The sequence below is a fragment of the Dasypus novemcinctus genome, chromosome 17 (genome assembly GCF_030445035.2).
Source record: "Dasypus novemcinctus isolate mDasNov1 chromosome 17, mDasNov1.1.hap2, whole genome shotgun sequence".
Lineage (NCBI taxonomy): Eukaryota > Metazoa > Chordata > Mammalia > Cingulata > Dasypodidae > Dasypus > Dasypus novemcinctus.
Window position 1 is genome coordinate 98,853,728 of NC_080689.1, and position 6,693 is coordinate 98,860,420.

Sequence of the window (6,693 nt, forward strand, 5' to 3'; positions counted from 1 at the left end):
CCCCCCCCCCCCCCCCCCCCCCCCCCCCCCCCCCCCCCCCCCCCCCCCCCCCCCCCCCCCCCCCCCCCCCCCCACCCCCCCCCCCCCCCCCCCCCCCCACCCCCCCCCCCCCCCCCCCCCCCCACCCCCCCCCCCCCCCCCCCCCCCCCCCCCCCCCCCCCCCCCCCCCACCCCCCCCACCCCCCCCCCCCCCCCCCCCCCCCCCCCCCCCCCCCCCCCCCCCCCCCCCCCCCCCCCCCCCCCCCCCCCCCCCCCCCCCCCCCCCCCCCCCCCCCCCCCCCCCCCCCCCCCCCCCCCCCCCCCCCCCCCCCCCCCCCCCACCCCCCCCCCCCACCCCCCCCCCCCCCCCCCCTCCCCCCACCCCCCCCCCCCCCCCACCCCCCCCCCCCCCCCCTCCCCCCCCCCCCCACCCCCCCCCCCCCCCCCACCCCCCCCCCCCCCCCCCCCCCCCCCCCCCCCCCCCCCCCCCCCCCCCCCCCCCCCCCCCCCCCCCCCCCCCCCCCACCCCCCCCCCCCCCCCCCCCCCCCCCCCCCCCCCCCCCCCCCCCCCCCCCCACCCCCCCACCCCCCCCCCCCCCCCCCCCACCCCCCCCCCCACCCCCCCCCCCCCCCCCCCCCCCCCCCCCCCCCCCCCCCCCCCCCCCCCCCCCCCCCCCCCCCCCCCCCCCCCCCACCCCCCCCCCCCCCCCCCCCCCCCCCCACCCCCCCCCCCCCCCCCCCCCCCCCCCCCCCCCCCCCCCCCCCCCCCCCCCCCCCCCCCCCCCCCCCCCCCCACGCCCCCCCCCCCCCCCCCCACCCCCCCCCCCCCACCCCCCCTCCCCCCCCCCCCCCCCCCACCCCCCCCCCCCCCCCCCCCCCCCCCCCCCCCCCCCCCCCCCCCCACCCCCCCCCCCCCCCCCCCACCCCCCCCCCCCCCCCCCCCCCCCCCCCCCCCCCCCCCCCCCCCCCCCCCCACCACACTGGAGTGCTCCCTTCCCCCCCTGTTGCAGGACCCCAATCAGCACCTGCTCCTACCTGGAACCAGTGCTGCCTCTGGCCAGGGCCATGATGGACCTGCACCTTCTGCAGAGAAGCCATGTAGAGGAGTCCCTCCTCCAGCTTCTTGCCGACCCACCTGTGTGGAGCTCTGTGAACACAGTGCCTGGCAGCCAGGCCAAGAGACATCAGTGAGTGGCCTGCCCTACTCCACTGGGGAAGCTGCTCCTTATTTGGGTTGGAACCCCGATCAGGCCCAGATGGGTGCTGCCTTCCTCTCCAGCCCCACTGGAGAGGAGATGACAGCTGAGAGCTCAGAATTAACACTGGTACACATAGGTGCCACCCTTGAGATGAGCTTTCCCACCTGTCCAGCCATGACCTGGCAGGTGACAGAGAAGGACCTCCTGAGGACCTGTCCCCTGAAGCCTGCTCCTTCCCAGGGTGGTCCCACTGCTTATGTCTCCCACCCACTGGAATGTGGGTGGACATGGAGCTGGCCAGGCAGGAGCAGAGTAGGGGCATATGCTGAACTGGCTGTCCCTGGGCGACCCCATGTTACCTTTGGGTGCCTCCTGGGTGATGGCCAAGGGCTTTGTGGCTGAGGCCTGAGCCAATGTTGAAAACAATGGAAAAGGGACTCATTTCTGGTTTGGTTGAGGCTGGGGCCTTGTGAACTAGGAACACAGCAGGAGAACATGGTTCCCTCTCGGGTGTCTCCTGCCAAGTGAGCTGGGAAGGGGCTGCCTTTGGAATCTGGGTGCCTGGTTATCAGAATTCCAAGTTCTGTTGGGGCCTATCACAAGGAAGTGAGGTCACCTCTTAGGTCCCCTTACCTGGGCCCCTCAACTGTAAGAACTCTACAAAAGTCCCTCTGCACATCTGTCTATCCTCCTCATCTAGATAACCTTGTTAACTGGACACAGTTCTACGCAATACATCCCTCCCCACAGCTACCTGGGAAGGCCTGTGTGTGGCTCAGGCCTCAGCAATGAGGAGACCCAGCTGGGTTCAGTCTCAGCTACTCATTCTTTTCAGTTTTGTGACCCCAGACTAATCACTGAGGGCCTCCCCAGTCTCCTCACTGACACAGTGGGACTCATTCTAGCATCTGCTTCCTGGGGACATCATCAGGCCTAAGTGGGGAGAAAACTGAAAACTCCATAGTTTTGTTTCCCATGTAGATAATACACAGACAGGCATGGAATAAACAGTTAGGGATGGATGAAACATCCAATAAAATTCAAAACAGGGCTGAGTAAGTCTGTGTTAGCTTAGGAAACTCACTTTCCCTCCTGGATTCCTGTTTCAGTCTGTACCATGATGAGGTTGAAATGAGATGAAATTCAGCCATTGTTGCTGTGCCAGAATCCTTTCAGAGTCTCCCCATTGTAAATAGACTCAGATGAAGGGCCCCCTGTCAACCTCTGTGGTGGGCTGCCTGTGCCTTGGGTCCCTGCCATCTCTGCTTCCAGGTACAAGCAGCCTCATATATCTCCCTTGGACTGAGTCCTGGCCTAGTGATTTGCTGCTAAACAATTAATATGGCTAAATGTCAGGACACCCCTCTAAGACTTACACTAAATGCTTTTTTGTCTTCATCACTCTCTTTCTACCTCTATTGATCTATCTCCCATTTAACATGAATCCTGTTTATCAACACAACAGGGCTGGGAAGCAGTACCTCCCCCAGCTGAGCCTCACTGGAGGCTCTGTGCACAGCAGCTGCCTTCCTAATTTCCTCTCTAGCCAAATTCACTCTGGCTCTGACTCTTGCTCTGCTGTGCTTTTCCCAGGCTCCCTCTTCCCACATTGTGGGCAGGGGTGTCTCTCTTGTCATTCTGGTCACAATGTATCACCTCAATGTGTCATTCCAGGCCCTCCCACCTGGTGGTCCCATAGCCCTCCTTGCAGCATCCTGCTTAGCTTTCTCTGTAGCTTTCTTGGGATACTCAGGCAAGGTGAATATGCTTTGCTTTGGGGAATATGTCATTTTGGAAACCAGAGGCAGACAGTTGGGCTTGAATCATGTCTCATATGAAGACACATTCAAGTCTTCTTCTGTTTTGCTGGAGTAGTGAACCCATTTGGAAATAAGATTTTTTGAAGGTATTGTCATTATTAAAGATATGAACTCATTTATCAATAGGATCTTTGAAGATCACATTTAGAATAGGCAAATTAGTCATGGTAAGACTTAATTCATATCACTGGATCTTTTGTAAGAAGAAAAAGCCAGTCAAAGTCAATAGAAGGCAGAATTCAGTGGAAAACTAAAGAGAATACACGAGGAGGGAGACATCACCATGTGATAAAAGCAGAGATACAAGTCAAGGATTCCAAGATTTGTAGATGTTCAAAACGTTAACTCTATAGATGTCAGAGAGAAAACATGGTCATTCAAGACCTTGATTTTGGTCTTCTAACTTCCAAAATTTGACGTGATAAATTCTGGTTGTAAGTCAAACAGCACGTGGAGCTTGTCATAACAGCCCTGTAAAATAGGGACATTATCAATTAAAGCAATTTAAGTACTTAAAACTAAAAATGGTGTCTAGAGAAACAGTAATCTAAGTCAGTGATGGAACAAAACTAATATTGTAATTCATGGAACGTGAGAAAAATAAATTAATATGTTCAGAAAAATGAGGACTAATGAAATATAATTGTGACAGCCTACTTACTTGCATGGTGAAGGAATTTTCTATTCATTGACAGGAACTGTCTCATAACTCTGTTGACTCATTTTGTCATTATTTTAAAATTACACATTGAATGGTCCATTTTCAGAAATTGAAGTCTTGCTGCTGAGTATAGCTATATGTCTCATTATTTCCTTCTCATATGTGTTATTTCTCTCACATTTTTAAGAAATAAAGGGTAATGTATGACATTATGATGATCTGGTCCTTTAATTACTGCCTAAATATCAATCCTTGCCAATATTTAATTTTATTTTAATTTAATATGTGACATCTGTATGTGTGACCCAAAGACTGTGTAAATATTTCCCTGCATTGAATTGTAAAGTTTGCACTCCATAAAATTTTCTTTTTCACCTTGAATACATTTTTACCTAATTAATTCATAACAACTTTGATAAAGATATACTCACAATCCAGTTAAATATCAATTTTTTATACCACAAATTAAATGAGAAAGAAACCAGCTTATATAAAGTGATATGTGCAAAAGAAATGCTAGCTTAAAGAAGAAAATTTTGTCACTCAATGCAATAAATATATTTAAAAATGAGGAAAATCAATAAATGTATTATTTAGGAATAATTAAAAGCTGGCTTAAATAAAGGAAAAATAAATAAATATATTTTGGGATTTCTCAGACAAGGAAACACTTGCCAGTGGAGAAATTTACTAAGTGATGACTAATGGGAGAAAAAAATTCTGAGATATTTGAGTCCACAAACTGAGTTATACATGGAGTTTATGCTAATTAACCACCTTCCTTTATAAAATGGATTGATTCCAGGGGTTCATGCACAGTGGGTTAAAACAAATCCTATTGTTTTTCTTAAGCAAAGGAGCCTTCAGTTAGGTCTTTTAATGGTTTGGGATCCTGGGATCACACAAATTGCATAATTCTGTTTGTTTCTGTTGGTTAGAACTTTTGATGAAAAGTAATGGTCAAATCCAATGTCCACAGAGGAAATGTGAAATGGGTGTGGGAACGGTAGCCATGGGGGCTGCTGGGTGTGGGGAACGGGAGGAAGTGATGAGATGTGGAGGCGTTTTCGGGACGTGGAGTTGTCCTGGATAGTGCTTCACGGACAATTACGGGACACTGTAGATCCCCCCAGGGCCCACTGGATGGAACATGAGAGAGTCTGGGCTATGATGTGGACCATTGACTATGGGGTGCAGTGATGCTCAGAGATGAACTTACCAGGTGCAATGGATGTATCACGATGATGGGAGAGAGTGTTGCTGTGGGGGGAGTGGGGGGCGGGGGCGGTGGGGTTGAATGGGACCTCATATATTTTTTTTTAATGTAATTAAACAATAACAATAATAAATAAATATTAAAAAAAATAATAATAATAAAAGAAAATAAAGGATAAATAAATAAAAAAAAAAAAAAAAAAAAAAAAAAAGAAAAGTAATGGTCAGATTTTACATCTTTTAAGACAGTGCTTAAATATATGGATTTATTTTCTTTATAAATATTCTCTTGACTTTCCCTTTTCAGGAGTTGACAGAATGACCTCATAGAGGAAATGTAAATTATTAATTCTCTGGTCTATACTACCATCTTGGCTTCAAGTGGCATTTTCAAGGGGTTCCATTATGCTTTTTTCAAGACTTTCAGTCTGCTTTTGACACAAGAACTGCCATGCCAGTGGTTGTGCAGAAGCTTTCAAGGCTCTATGAACAGTAAATCTGACAACTACAATGCTTACAACCAAGCAACATAACTAATGTTCGTGAGTGACCCCTTACCCCATAAAGCTAAATTATTTGAAAAATTTTATGCGCCATTTTCACAAAATGGACAACCAATTAGCATTCTCTTAGACAATTATATAGGGAACATAACTAAAAAGAGATGTTCCCTAGCATACTTGCTATACCTCATTTTGTTCATGAATGAGTTAAATTATTTGTTCAGAGGATTTTCAAAGTAGAGACTTGTTTTTGATTGGGTAATATTGACAGCATAATTTGTTAATATTGGAGGACAAAGGAGTCAAATATCTTGAGATCAGCCCTTAAAACTCATGCCCTGAGAATGGAAGTCTTAATAAGCAAACTCTTTTCTTCATAAAAAAGTCTATTTCCCTAGATGAACTTAATGTATGTACAGATATACTAAGTCATGAGAATTTCCTGAAGGAAACAATGAAGTTATTTATTGGTTTGCCATCTTAACTTCTGAAAAGAAATATAGATAATCTCAGCCAATATAGAAGGGACCAAAGCAATTCTGAAGTGAAGTAAATTGATTTTCCCCCTAAGATTGTACATGTTCCAACATAAGAAGCCAAGTTATATCTGGAGTTTTGATATTTCAAACCAGAACCTGTTTAATTTCATGTACTTATTGAGGGAGAGTTTTATGGTGTCAGTGTCATTATCTAGAACATCTGTCAAATTCTAAACTACACCATGTAGGATTTTTTTCACTTATCATGACTTTTGTAATGTTTGAACTGAAGATGATTTAAGATAAAAAAGTTCCAAGATTCCTTTTGCTAAATTATTGATTAATAACTTGAAGCTCAGTTTTATCTAAAAATTTCTTTTACAGATTGGGTAAACGGATGATCCAAGAAAAGCTTGGATTTTCCCAGGGATATGTAGGCAGGCATCAATTTACTGAGAAAAAAATTCAAAAGTCCTGTTTGTAAATAGTGACATATAGGCGTTTTATGCAGTACAATGTCCATTGGGGGAAGCCCAATATGTTTATGGACAAAATATCTGTGATGGTTAGGTTAAGGTGTCAAATCAGCCAGGTAATGGTGCCGAGTTGTTTGGTCAAGCAAGCACTGGGATAATCATAATAGAAGGACATTTATGGGCTTTTGTCTCAGGTGACTTTACTGCATACATGGCTGATTACATTTACATCAATCAGGGAGACTGCCATCAGCAATGAGTGGCATTTTATCCAATCAGTTGAATGCCTTAAAAGGGGAAGTGATTCTAACATTCAGAGAGAACTTCCCAGCTTATGTATGGAAAATCAACATCTCTCTTA